Source organism: Anser anser (assembly GCF_964211835.1).
Source record: "Anser anser genome assembly, chromosome: 2".
NCBI lineage: Eukaryota > Metazoa > Chordata > Aves > Anseriformes > Anatidae > Anser > Anser anser.
Window position 1 is genome coordinate 87,805,209 of NC_139721.1, and position 15,563 is coordinate 87,820,771.

The 15,563-nt window shown below is 34.7% G+C and overlaps 1 long non-coding RNA gene across 2 annotated transcripts in view; it reads right to left on the minus strand.

The window, feature by feature from the left end:
* LOC310893607 overlaps positions 1–15,563 on the minus strand; it is a 58,694-nt gene that overhangs the window by 11,110 nt on the left and 32,021 nt on the right. The gene's annotated exons all lie outside the window — the stretch shown is intronic.

Consider the following 15,563-nt stretch of genomic DNA (forward strand, 5'->3'; position numbering starts at 1 on the left):
ATTTTGAAGTGTTTGCAGCATTTTTTGTTTCTGAAAGTATTAGTGCTAACAGATTCAGATAAGTTAATTTCAGAGTAGTATCATAATCATAAAAAGAACTGCAAGTTTTCAAACTGCAGTATTTATGTTTTATGTACTTGAATACTCATGCAGATAGGGAATAAAAACTTTTTGAATTACTATTCTGTCCAGCTTAAGCTAACAAATTTCTGAAAAATCATCAAATTTCACCTGCTTAAATCTTAGGCCTTACTATTGGACATTAATATATCTCATTATAGTAAATAAAATATTTAAAAATTGTACAGCAAATATTTTTTTCTTTGAAACTACTTTAAAAACCCTTATGTAAGACTGGGCCAAATTTATAACCCATACAGAAAACCAGACATTCTCTTCTCAGAAATAAAACAAATGAAAATGGATGAGCACAGAGGAAGCTGAGGTGAACCTTAGGTCTTCCAAATGTTGAATAAATGTGCTTAGAGATGTTTTCAAATGCTGATAAGGAAATTAAGTGCAATGAGTAAATTTGTGTTGTAGAGTACTTATTACCTCTAGTAATGAGGCTGCTGCCCTTCATGTTTTGTTTCATTTGTAGTAAAGAGAAAACCCTTTATTCACATCTCAAGCATTGCTCGGTAACTAAATATATTGAATACATGTTGTAAATCAATATACTAAAGCAACGCAAAATGTATACAGTAATTGAACTAATGTTCTATTCTGCTCCAACTGAGTGGAAAAAAAAAAAACAACACATATATATATATGTCTTTTAATTACAATAGTGTCCTAGTGGCAATTGATAACAGTTATGCTATGTAGCCTAATGACCAAGCTACAGAACGAAAACACTTGGAAGCACACAGAGATGGAGGATTACTGTTCCAATGTGAACAAAACCTGGGCCACATCAAACAATGGTTCCTCACTTTGTAGAACTAATTTTACCCATTGTTATGGCAGGGCATTGGGCAGGCAGCTGGGACTAGTTTTTGGCACTCTAACACACAGGAACATACTGCTTTGCTGAGGTCACTGTCAAAATGTGCAGCTGAGTGATTTTCCCCTTTTTATTGTCACATGTGGAGCTGTATGTTGGGCTGGATTTCTTGTTGCAATGGTCAATAAGCACTTGAAAGGAAAGAGCCATCCCACCTCTCTGGCTGTTCAACCAAACTCTGAAGAAAGTTTGAACAGAATAGTGGTCCCATTGATTTTCATTTCCATGAGAAAACATGAATTGCCTGCCTCCATCATAAACATGAAATGGTGACATTACCAGTTCTTACACGATGCCCATAGGTTTACTTTTCTTTACAGTTTCAAATGGAAATTGGCATTTCAGTGTGCAGTATAAATAAAAGAAGACACAGAAAAGTGAACTTAAGCATCTTTCTGAAGTGATAAGGCCAAGACTGGCAGATGGAGCCTAACAACACGTCACAGTTTCAAGAAAATATATATTGTAAAGAAAAAAACAATTAAGATCTTTCAGAAATTAATGCAACAATTAATTCTTCCAGCATTCCGGAACATTTGAATGATGACCTGCTTCCTGCATAGACATATATATATATATTATATTATTGCATTCTTTTCATAAAGAAAGAACAAAAAAGACAGAGACATATGACATCTTAAGTGCCATTTCCCAAAGCAGCCAAAGAGTACAAGCAAACAGCTAAGGTTAACCTGAGTGGAATATCTTTCCCATGGCCCCCTCTTCCCCATCGTGCGTTATCCTTGCCCACTCTTCCCCCATGGAGAAGAAGAAAAAATAGTGGGAGAAAAAGAATCATTTTAACATCGTGAATTGAGATTCAATTAGAAATATTTTAATGAAATTAATTCGGAGAGGAAAGGAGAGGAGAGAGGAGAGAGGAGAGGAGAGGAGAGGAGAGGAGAGGAGAGGAGAGGAGAGGAGAGGAGAGGAGAGGAGAGGAGAGGAGAGGAGAGGAGAGGAGAGGAGAGGAGAGGAGAGGAGAGGAGAGGAGAGGAGAGGAGAGGAGAGGAGAGGAGAGGAGAGGAGAGGAGAGGAGAGGAGAGGAGAGGAGAGGAGAGGAGAAAAGGAGAAAAGAGAAGAGAAGAGAAGAGAAGAGAAGAGAAGAGAAGAGAAGAGAAGAGAAGAGAAGAGAAGAGAAGAGAAGAGAAGAGAAGAGAAGAGAAGAGAAGAGAAGAGAAGAGAAGAGAAGAGAAGAGAAGAGAAGAGAAAATACTCCATAATTTATAATCCCAGATTCTCAAACATATTCTCATTGAGCTTAGAGTCTCCACCTGTTCATTCTGTGAACATCTACAGGGATGGATAACAGAAAAGAAAGCAGCCTCTGATTTGCCCCGTGCTTTCACTGAACATCATCACGCTGAGAGTATGACTGTTTGCTCTAGGAAGTTACATGTCTAACAAACAGCAAGAAAACACCAGGTACCTGCCCCACTAACAGAGACATAAAGTGTAAAACTTAATGAGGCATTATAAATTCTTAAATTGTATCACTAAATTGTTTGTGTTCATTTCCCATAGAGATTCCTGTAGATTTCCCATAGAGACAAACAAAAGGAAAAAGTGGGGTTGATACAAGGGCTAGGAAAATCCTGCCTGTGCTGAAACAGTCTGGAGTAGTATAATATAAACCAAACCATCACAATGGACAAATACATGTTTTATCATAAATATGAAATTATGAGTCACTCTGCAAATGATGTTAAATGCCACCTATAAAATGGGAAAACCTTGTTAGGAGTTAAGAAACAGAGACTCTCTGTAGAGTGGGAAATTAGCAAAATAAACAAGGGAGACATTCCAGGCAGAACTCATCTCTTTGACTTCTTTCTTTTGTGACATATATTTCAAGTAATTAAACAAACAAACAGATCATGTATAAACAATTAAGCAATTAATTTAACCAATATAATTAAGCATATGAGATACAGATTATAAAACTAAATGATGAAAGATAAAAGCATCTGAAAAGATGCTTTTCTAGAGGTCTAGTATTTAGAAAGTGAAGTCAAAGTTAAGTTCAGCAGATCTTGACTAGCTACTGCATTTTTCATTTTTAAAATATCCATAACACACTATATAACCATTAGCTAGCATTGTACACTCATATATGTGTATTCAAATATAAGAACAAGAAAAGACTCTTCCATAATGCTCTTCAAAAATAAGATATTTGACTTCAAATCAATAAATTCTAATCATTTATGTTTTCCACTATGAGGACAGTACCCTAACAAAAATGGATTAATCCACTAATCTTGCATTCCCCCCCCCCCCCCCAAAAAAAAAAAAAATCATATTAAAATTGGTTAGATGTCTTTTCCTTAAACTTTAATGAAAAAATAGTGGAAAACCAGGGAAAGTAGAATCCTGCTATTGCTAACAACAGAAGAAAATATGCATGAAATGTATTTATTTTTACATGATTCTTTAACATGTGCATATTTAAGTTAGGCAACTGTATTAAAGGTGATGCCCTACTTTGATCTTAGAGTCAAAATATTAGTTAGGGGTATTTTTTATGATTTACAGTTGTGAACTTCTTAGATTCAATGAAATATCTAATAGTACTTTTCCCAACTATTCACTAACTTAGCACAGATGACTGTATATGTACACGATAAGAGAAGGAAGAAAGGAAAATGGATTGCATTATTACATTTTTTTACATATATTTTGGACTTATTTATTGATTTAAATTATTTATTTATTTTTAAGAAAATTACACAATGTGAAAACTTTAATTTGAGAACTTAAGCAAAATATTGAATAAATGTCTCCCCATACCCTAATTTATTTCTGAAGTGGTCTGCAACCAGACTACATATTATTGGTATTGTCTTGTAGTTGTCACTAACATATCACTACTTTCAGTTGAAATCATCTTAAGAGCATAAGTTTCACAGGATTGTAAACATATGATAGTAATAAATTTGGTTTATTATTTTACATATATTTCTGCCTGTGGCAGAACTGTTTTATTTTGTACTCGCAGTGACATCATTCGTTTCAAACTACATTCCTTTCCAAACACTACAGCTGTCAGTAAGTATTTAGAAATTCAAATACAATGACCTTACATATCAGTATTGCTTCCAAACTCCTTGATTCTAATACAGAGATATATTAAATTAAAAGAAATCTCACTCTCATAGAAGAAAAACCAAGTATGGGATCCTAAAAGTAGCCTAGCAGTTTTTCTTCCTTAGTTAAAATGTTCTCATTTCTTGCTTACCATAAGAGCATGATAATTTTTTTTTGCCATATTGTATTCTTTAAGAACACAATACTGACTTATTTTTTCTCCAAATAGGTACATGCTGGATAGAGAGTGGTAATAATGCACCTCTACAAAGTATTTTTTTATAATAAGTGTGAAAAAAAATAATGTATGAACATTGTCCTTGAATAATTCTTCCTGTGAAATTAGGGGAAACTTTAACAAATCTATTACTCTGTGTAACAGTACATTTTCTGGTACTCCTCCCATGCAGGGAACATATCCCCACCACATTATGAGTTACTACTGAAGAGACCCAGTTCTCCAGGATCTTGCACTACTTCCTACTCTCTTACTACAGCCCTAGTAGTAGATGCATTTGCAGTGGCCAAGCTATGACTTCAGTCACGAATACCTCTGAAGGGCATAAAGTAAGTGGTGGGAAAACATGTCCAGGGAGGGACTAGAGGGATGAGTTTACACTTAGAATATGTGACCTGAGAGGCTTGGCCCTGTGGTGGTATGATTATTTGGCTCCACGGACAATGGTATCCTTTGCAGGAGCACAAGTGACATACTTAGAGACGGTTTAACTGCAAAGGCCACAGACTATTCTTTTAGCGCATTACTTTTTCATTGAGGTATATTTTTGACCTTTCTTGCTCACTTTGCTTTGTAAATTTGTAATTGAAGGACTGTTCTAACTTGTACTCAAAATATATACTGGTATATTCCTCTCATTTTGCATTGCACACATCTAATTAAATACACACTGAAGTAGAAAACATCTTATAAACTATACTGTTCTACTTATTACAGTGTTTAAGTACTATTAAAAGATACTTTGTTTATATTGTATTTATAGGGATTTTTATGACTAAATGAGGCACTTCCCACATAAAAATAGTATTTTGTAAGTTCAGAATATATCTATAAAATTTATATGTAAAGTTGTATAAAGTCATCCTTTAAATTATACTTGTTAACTAATGTGCAACAAATTATATAATTGTCTTAATTATATAGTTACTATATTGATAATAAATACACCTTATCCTGTTTCAACAATATATTTTATTTGATGCAGTCTCAATTAACATTTGCTTAAAAGTTAGAGCAGTATCAGCATTACAAGGAAAGTTACATACAGATAAAGGCAAGAATATCATCATTATCATTTGCCTTCCTCCTACACTGTCTCTTCCCACTTGCTCCCACCTAACACCGAAACGTATGTTTTATAATGAGATGTGCCTGCAAAAGGAAGAACAATTATACAAAAGGATTATGTGCCCTATAGGGGACACCGAATACACTCTTTGTGGTTGGGATCAGAAGGGCTGGGGCCCAAAGGAACAAGTACGAATATTCACACTGCAATCTTTCACACTACCAGTTGTATGTTTCAAGCAGAGATTCCTTTCTGAACACTTCTGCAGCAGAGTTAGAGCATGTATTACAGTTTTTGATAATTCATGCTAAACTTTTACATTATGAATGTTTACATCATCTTCCCAATCTGAACATTGCAACTTTGCCTACAGAAGTTACAATATATGGTTTTTAAGGTATCCTCCTGGACATCCAATACAAACTCTTATGCTTGACACAGTTTCAAAATTTATTATATGATAATATATTGAGAACAGTTGTAAAAGTAGGGACATCAGTAGAAAACGATTCCATTTTGAACGTATAGAGAATCTAGAATCATGAACATGAGTTTTCATAGTACTGCTTAAGATACTATAGATATTTAATAACCTTCAACTCCCTGTAAAGAAAATAATTCCTTCATCCTTCCTTTGTCATATTCTGTCATTTCTATTGTTTGACATGGAAGTTTTTGACTCTTATTTTCACAAATTTATTACAGTGAGACATGTAAAAGTCTTGGTTAAATTGAGATACAGATGGAAGAAAGGGCAATATCAGTGTCAATACATCAACAAATTATAGGTTGTCTCTTGAGATAATCCCACTGGGCTGAAATTCATTAGCCATACTCACAGTGAATAATTACACAGATTTAATTTCATAAGAAGCTACATAAAATATAGGGTATTAAATGCCACTACTGAATCATGCCCATTGACAGAAACAGGAATGCAATCACCAATGAATGTAAGACTTGCTGAAACAAACCCTATACCAGTATCCAAGGCATGCAAACTCAGTTCATACACTTGATCTTTACTTGTAGCCATTTCCTAAATCTTACTTGCATATCAACTATTCATCTCATTTACTTTGTGAATTATGTATGCTGCTTAAATCCATTTAAAACTGAAATCATGAGATGATGAAGTGAAGGAAACACATATGAGCATAATATTTACAGTAGATTTTCCACATCTGCCTGTTATTAACAAAGCACGTCTATCATTTTACATTTTATCATTTTATCATTCTATCATTTTACATTAAAAGTCTCTGAGTTTTAGAAGAGTGAAAAAATGAATTTATTAAAACCAGTTAAACTAGACAGTGGAGTTTTGCTCTGATGCTTTCTCCAAGCCAGTAATGCCCCACCCCCCACTCCCCAACATAAAAAGAAGTAATCAAGGTCCCAAATTTGAGACCCCTCTCTATCACCACCCCCACCCAGCCTGTTTTTTCTCCTGGTATAAGTACTGTATTCACTGTATTTTTATTATTATCATCATCGTTAACATTATTATCATTATTATTATTACTAAAGTGCTAAAGATACAAGCTGGTCTTGCTACGTCTGAAGTCCACAGTTATTGGACATGCTCCAGTTTACACTAATGTTACTAAAGCAATTTGTTTTTTTATGGTGATAGATTTTTGTTTACAGTTCAAGAGGGAAAATATCACTTGATTTGCAGGGTTTGAGAAAATGATTTATGTAGCATTTTCTGACTACTGCAATCAAAATTGAAAAACTTATATTACACTCTGTGCACAGTGATCTAAGATCTCATTTATAAACCTAATATAACATATAATAGAATACTGGACAATCAATCAAGAAATGGAGACACTGATGACTAAATTATACAAAATGTGAAAGATTCATGAGTGAACTGCTGAGGTTGGATTTCTTGGGTACTGTAAATATCAGAGAATTCAACCTGCAAGTTCATAAATTCAGTTTACAAACACAGAGTAAAAAAAGAAAAGAGAAATAAAAACACCATGAGTTAAACATTTCTCTCCTAAAAAACATGATTTTCCAATTTCTTATTTTATCCAAGAATGCACTCCAAGACATAAAGAAATATAGTTCACAACCGAAACTAAATGTATGTTAATAGAAGCCATTTTCCATTTGCATCAGGAAATTAAAAATTATTTGTCTCAAGGTTACAAACACTGAGCTTCAGTATTGTCTTCTGGTACAACATGGGGAAATCAAAAGTCAAATTATACCTGATTCTCATAACAGCTAGTGATTCCAAATAACTCCAGCTAGATGATCTGACAAACCTCAAATTAATTTATAGATGTTGTTAATAGCTATTGTTTTCCATCACATGAAATATGAAATATATATATTCATATATATATATATGTAGTTGAAAAATCAGGAATACCGCACTGTTTCAGTATGTAATAATGTGGCTTCTGGGTTAAGGCAAAGGCACAGAATAGGAGGAATTCAAAAGCTCTGTTAGCCAAAAGTGAACAGTGATGCCTGAGCACTATAGCCACCAGGACACAGATTCCTCATTTTCTTCCTCTAGAAGTTGACTCTGTGGGGCAAATGCTATTGCTTTCTATGTGCTGGCACAAGGAGGCTCAGCATCCAGGCAGAGCGTCTATGTGCTTCTATAATACAAATAATAATTAAGGGTTTCTGATAGTTTCAAGTACAGCTGAACCATGGAAAATTTGTATTAAATCTTTGCTGGAAGTTCTGTCATGTGTCTAAGAGGGCTTTACGGGCTGTCACTGAGATTCAGCAGATCATCCCATTGACCCATCTACAAATATAGTTTGACGACTGTCTTGCAGAAAACCGTGGGAATGGATCTTCCTCTTCTCCCACTCATCAGCTCATGGGGAATCGCTTTAAAATAGAAAAATGTGAGTTGCCTCAGTCTCTGACACTTTTGGCTAATTCCTTTTCCTATTCTGGATTTATACCTTTTGAATCAGTATTATGTTACATTATATGTTATTTGGATCTATGTATTTTCATTTTTGACTGAGAAAAGCAACATTAGAAAAACTTAGAAAAAGATTTTCTCTGGATCAAGGGTGTTTTAATGTAAAATTTTCAGATATTTCTTAAGAACAAAGGAAATGTCAAATGATATACTGTTGCAATGTACCACATTTGTTTTCATATTTGTTTGGTTTTTGTTTCCCTTCTTTTTTTCCGGGTACCTTAAATTATTTTTTTCCTTGATAGTTCTCCAAAAACTATGTCCTGTTATTCTAAAAGAAAAATAGACAAATAAGAAACTGCAACCCCAAGGTTAACCCCAAGGTTAACATTTTTAATATTATATCATGTTTCTTTAACAAAGCCATAGATATAACCCTAACATAACATTAATTTTAGTATGTTTAATAGAACATGCAAAATTCTGCTGCATCACTGAGAATTTCTTCATAGAATTCATATATAAAAACGCTTTCCTTTTTCAAATTACTTAAGTATGATGCTTGAATTGACTACATTCTAGCAGGAAGGATACACCACCAGTAATGAAAGTGCATCATGCTTTTAAGGCCAAGAATTTAATATCTTTTCAAAATACTAATTGGGTATTTTGGTTTGTTCAGTGAAGTCACTGTTGGCAAATGTTTAATTATTCAAAAATACTAACATATATAAATACTAGCATATTTCTCTTGCTGGTTTATTTGGAAAAGATTTAGTCATTTCTGATGGCATTTCTCTGAGAAGAGTTTCTCTGCAGCTGTTCCCTCTTAAGTTAAATACCAAATATTTACATTCCTCAATTCTCAAAAATATATTCCCACTCATTCACATACTAAATCAATTTCAAGTTACAGACAGAATAAAAATAATAATAATAAACATAGCGAATAAAGGGTATCTACAAGTATTTGATAGGGGCATCCATGTGATCACTGTGATTACAAAGCAACATTCAGAAGACACTTCAGGCTTAATACTCTTCCAGAGATATCATATACCGTGTTCTGTTCCTAACAGATGACTATGCTTTGTTCATCTATGACAGTAGCTGACACTGAATGTCAAATATGAATGTGAACACGGTTGCTGAAATATATTCGGCATGTATTAAAGCATAATGCAAAGCCATGATACAATGTCAACTCTCTTCTGGAAAAAAAAAAAAAAAAAGAAGAAATAAACACTGAACCAATGAATTCTTTCACTAAGACATGTAAATCATTGTGGAAAGTTTCCAGATTACTTAGAGACACACCTTTATTTTTTACTTTGGAGTTTATTGTAATAATACATTCTTCTACTTTCTCAGCATAGCTCTTAACACACGGATAGTTAACTATTGCATTTGTATTTCTCACTAACAAATACAGTAAAACAGTTCATCAGGTACCATATCCAATAGGTCATTTCTCTCTGTACAGATTGATAGAAGCAACATTATAATCAGCTACATAAACATATGCATACAATACATATAATAATCATAATCAGCTACATATACATACAAAAACATATCTAACCACATGTTAAATCCAAGGATGCTAGGAGAATATAAGGGCCTCTCACTGACTAGATGTCAAAGATAATGATGGTATCTCTAAGATATAAAACAAATCCTACAAGACATCAGAAAAAGAAGGAAAAATGCAATGTTTTCACAAATCCTATATCCTAGAAAACACGTCTCTCAATTATTTTTGTCATCTCCAATATTTTACTCTGACAGGAAAAGAACATTAGAGACTTTTATATGAAGTATATTTGAATATATGTGGTATTGAAAAGGCAACAGCACCACATTTGAAAATAAAATTACATACTGCACATTTAGTAATCTGACTGTTAAAAATACTAGACAATGATTGACTGTGAAATTTATACCTTTCAAATTATCAACCATTTAAATCTAAATGCTGATATTTCTTTTTTTTATATATATACAGAATCTGTAAGAATAATGACTGATACAAAAATCATTGTACAAGAATTCCTAGACACTTCTTTAAAAAAAAAAAAAAAAGAAAGCATTTAAACCAGTTTCTTCCTAAATTAACTAACCCCTGTATATCTTACGGTATGTACTGTGAAATGAACTTTGTTACTAGTATCTTGTTTAGATTCACTATTTATTTATTTAAACTGTGGAAGAAAATTCTACTATTATAAAAAATATAATATTACAGCAAAAATTTGCCAGGGAACCAAAGAAAGATCTTTTCAATTTTATCCAAGTTTTCTGTCTGCAAAACAGGAGTACTTTTCTAATTATAGATTCCTCCCTACTGACAGCTCTCATCTTATGCAGGTCTGCCAAAGGTGCAACCATTGAAGCATGTGGTAGAAAAGATTCACATAAATATTGTACAAGGAAGAGTAGTAAGTAATGAATAGTGCTCTATCAGTGTATGTTTGAATAATAGCCAGAAAATCTCTTCTGGATTATAAATATTCCTATTTTCATATTTCTCAAAGACGCAGTCTTCCGTAATATAAACAATTCTCAAATGAGAGTCACATTCTGTCCTTTGGCCATATGAACGCTGTTTTTATTTAGCTCTCTTCAAAAATAATTTTGAACTACCACAAATGGTTTCTAATAAATATCTATGTAATCAGTGGTTAGGGCTCTGAAAAAAAAGCAAAGCTTCAGACAAAACTGTCTGAAGTTTAGGAATCCTTTTGAAACTAGCTGTCTAGAAACCCTTTAGGGCAAAGACAAGTATTTCTCCAGGTCAGTTTGACCTATCCCTCCTTTGATACCCAGATAAATTTATATATATATATACACGTTTGATGTTGCCATTCCTACTTCATTAAATGAGGCCTTAGGCACTTTAATATGTCTAATAATGCCTAAATATTTGGATAATAGCCAACATTTCAGTTGGCTAAATAAGGTGAGTATAATCATAGGATTAGAAGGTGGTGTAAAAGAGTTGAGGCCTTTGTAATAAATGCAAAGAAAAAAAAGATTACTCCTGACTTCATACTGTCTCTGCTTCACAAGACAGTGTGACTGTGGAATACTCATACTCTAGCTAGGTTTTTTTCTTCCCTTCCCTTCCCTTCCCTTCCCTTCCCTTCCCTTCCCTTCCCTTCCCTTCCCTTCCCTTCCCTTCCCTTCCCTTCCCTTCCCTTCCCTTCCCTTCCCTTCCCTTCCCTTCCCTTCCCTTCCCTTCCCTTCCCTTCCCTTCCCTTCCCTTCCCTTCCCTTCCCTTCCCTTCCCTTCCCTTCCCTTCCCTTCCCTTCCCCTTTTCAGTACAGGGCATGGTTCTAGACAAGATATATAAGTGGTATACATGTATATGTATGTTTCTATACAAGGTTTTTAGACAAGGTATACGAGATTCTATGTTTGACCACAAAACTAACTGAAGAAACTCATCTCCAGTTCCTTGCATTGAATTAAATAGGCTTTGTTAAGGTATTAATTCACTTTAAGAGAGTTAGACACATGTAAGTTTTTGTGACCTTAAAAACAGAAAATTACATAACATAGCATAACCCTTTTAAAAAATAAATATTGAAAGGCTTCAATTATTTAGGACCCACAATAAAGTGAACAATGAAGTGCAATACTTCACTGTGGTGCTATGGCATATGACAGTGGCTGGCAGTGGCATGGTTCTACATTGCTTTACAAATAATTTTATCCTATTGATTTATTTTATGAAGAACAGAAGGCACTGACTAACCAGCTTGAACTAATTTCAGATTCTTACAGGTTCATAGGAAACTTTAAGATGTGTCAGAACATCACTACATCAAATGGCACCAGCATTGTGATATACTTTCAAAACTGAATGTTTATGTTTCTCTTGCCTTTCACCTTCTTGAACTAGAGACCATTTTAGGTAATGTAACAGATATTGTTCTGGAATATGCACTATGTTCAACTTGATATTTTAACATAAACAAAAGTGATGCAAAAAGACATGGTATAGTTATTTATGTCTCCATTTGTAATGACATACTTTTTTTTCTCATCAAATATGTTCTTCATAAAATATATATTTTTGGATCAAAGGGCTACATCTACTCTTACTTTTTCTCCTGCAAAACATATACTTGCATGGTAAATAATTATTGTCATTCACTAAACATGCATGGCAATCTATTCACAGAAGACTGAGCACTGGAACACGTTGCCCAGAGAGGTTGTTGGAGTCCACTTCCCTGGAGATATTCAAAAGCTGTCTGTACATAATCCTGGATAATATGCTCTAGGGAGCCCTGGATGAGCAGGAGGTTGGACTAGATGATCTACAGAGGTCCTTTCTAACCTCAATCATTCTGTGATTCTGTGATTACATACCATTAAAAGAGCATGTTATCTTCTTCCTTTTACAGTTTCCTTTTAACTTCACTGCTATGCAACTAATCATACAGTCATGGCGCATAACACATGAATTCTAGAAACACCTTTATTTTAAGACACCTCTCTTTCTAGGAATATTCAGACCACTAATCTAAATCCTAAACTAATTCAAATATGTTAATCCTGTCTGCTTTGCAGAAATAAAGAATTAATAGACCCTTTTAGTGGCACAAAAAATACTTTCCTACACATCTGAAAGCACAGAACAGTACGACTAGTTAACAGATCATGTTCAGTGCGTCAGCCAAATAGCCTGTATAGTCAAAAGAAGGTTTTTGTACTTTAAACAAGAAACTATTCTCTGTACTTTGTTAGATATCTGAGAACACATCTTCTTAGCTCGTCTGAGCCAAGAGTAGTAACATAACTTACTCCATTCCACAAACTGTGGAAATTGCCTTGTTCTTAGTACTTTTCTTCAGTAAAGAAGACCTCTCCAGACAGTGTCATGGTACATTAATTATTTAGTGGATAAATAATTAATCAAAAGATTGGAAAGACATGACAGGAGAAGATGATTTATTTTCTCAAGGTAGGGAGGTTACCAGTAGCATCCTGTAGAGATCTCTAAGGGAACCTGTGTGATTCAATATATTCTCAAAAGGGGTGAATAATGTGACAAGATTTGTTATTGACGCTAGGCTTACTAAAGCTAGATGGGGATCCAAGGAAGAACTACAGAAACACTTTCCAATACTGGCAGATGAAAATCAGTGTAGATAAATGTAAAACAGTTTATGTTGGATAGGGGAAATCAATCCTAATGTAACTTACAAAACAATGGACTCTCAACTAACCTAGTGCTCATATGAAAAATTGGAACTATAGCAGATAGATTTAAAAAAATGTTGGTTTACTGTTCAGTAGCTGTTAAAATAATCAATTTAAAGCTAGAAACTATCAGGAGGAAAAAAAAAAGAAAAAGAAAAAAGAAATAGGACAGGAAACAATGGGATTTATGCCACATTGTGATTACATGTTTCAGCATCATCCTGAATACAGTATCCAGTTCTGGGTACTCATACCCTCCATCTAAAAAAAGATTCAAAGGAATCTCGGAGGAGGTACAGAATAAAGATGACAAGAGTGACCTTAATGGCTTCTGTGCACTAAACAGTGGAAATGGAAGAACAGATGATTAAGAGAGATACAAAAAAAGCCAACATGGCCACATGGGATAGTGGGGAAAATAAAAAAATAATAATAATAATGATTAAAAAAAAATGTTCTTTCTTCCAAAACAAGAATTAAGTAATGCCAGATGAAAGATGATGGCAGTTAAAAACAAAAGACATTTTTTCCTTCGCATGATGGATAGACCATCTGGAAAAAAAGACACAGGAGACGGAAGACAATAATAGTTTGCAAATGTTGCAAAACTGATTTGATTTTTCCTCCAAGGATTTGTCCACTGAAGGCTACTAAACACAGGATACATACTCTGGTATGTATCATGTGTACTTACTTTGTTCCATTCCAATATTATTGCCTAGACATGCGGTTTTGGCACACTTGGAGAGGCTACAAGGCTAGATAGATCTTTGATCTCTCACAGCACAATCATTATGTTCTTATGTCAGTTCTGCTCTGCTCTTGGCAGCACTGTACATTCATTTTGTGCCAGGAATTAAATGTTTGCCTCACTGGAAATGTTGTCCAAATGAACCTCTATTTCCTTCTCATCTGTGAAGGAGGAATATTGGCTTCTTTCATATTATTCAGTATTAGAACTCACAAATTTGTGTCAGACTATTTCTACTGGGGCTTGAAATGTAGAAGGGAGAGAGGCAGCTCAAGAAATCTGAAAATCTGAAACCTCGTCCTGGATAAATGCTCTGACTAGATGGATAATTAAAGAGAAAAACAAACAAACCAAAAAAAATCAAAACAAACAGAAAAACCATAACTGTATTAAAAGATTATTTCTGCCTGCTTTGCTAGCAGTGTATAACTTAAGTCAATTCTTGCTGAACTGCAATATCAGATGCGGATAAAATGCATCAGAACATTTCAATATTGTGCCAATTTTCAAGAAGGGCAAGAAAGAAGACCCCGATAACTACAGGCCTGTCAGTCTCACATCAGTGCCTGGTAAAATTATGGAGAAGATTATCCTGGGAGTTATTGAAACGCATCTGGGGGACAATGCATCCAATGTGGGTTCACAAGGGGTATGTTCTGTTTAACAAATTTAATTTCCTTTTATGATAAGATCACCCATCTTGTTGATCAAGAGAAGCCAGTTGAAGTAATCTTTTTGGATTTCAGTAAAGTTTTTGATACGGTTTCTCATAGGATCCTACTGGACAAAACGTCCAGCATACAGCTAAATAAAAACATAATACGATGGGTGAACAATTGGCTGATAGGCAGGGCTCAAAGGGTTATGGTAAATGGGGCTACATCAGGCTGCTGGCCAGTCACCAGTGGGGTCCCCCAGGCCTCCATTTTAGGGCCAGTTCTTTTCAATGTTTTCATAAATGATTTGGATGTAGAACTAGAAGGTGCTTTGAGTAAGTCTGTGGATGATACTAAGCTGGGAGGAGCTGTTGTCTCTGTCAAGGGTGGAAAGGCCTTGCAGAGAGATCTGGACAAATTGGACAGCTGGGCAATCACTACCCATATGAAGTTTAAAAAGAGCAAGTGCCGAGTCCTGCACCTGGGAAGGGGCAACCCTGGCTATATGTACAGACTGGGCGACAAGACACTGGAGAACAGCCTCCCAGAGAGGGACCTGGGGGTTTTGGTCAATAGCAAGCTGAATGTGAGCCAGCAGTGTGTCCTGGCAGCCAGGAAGGCTAACCATATCCTGGGGTGC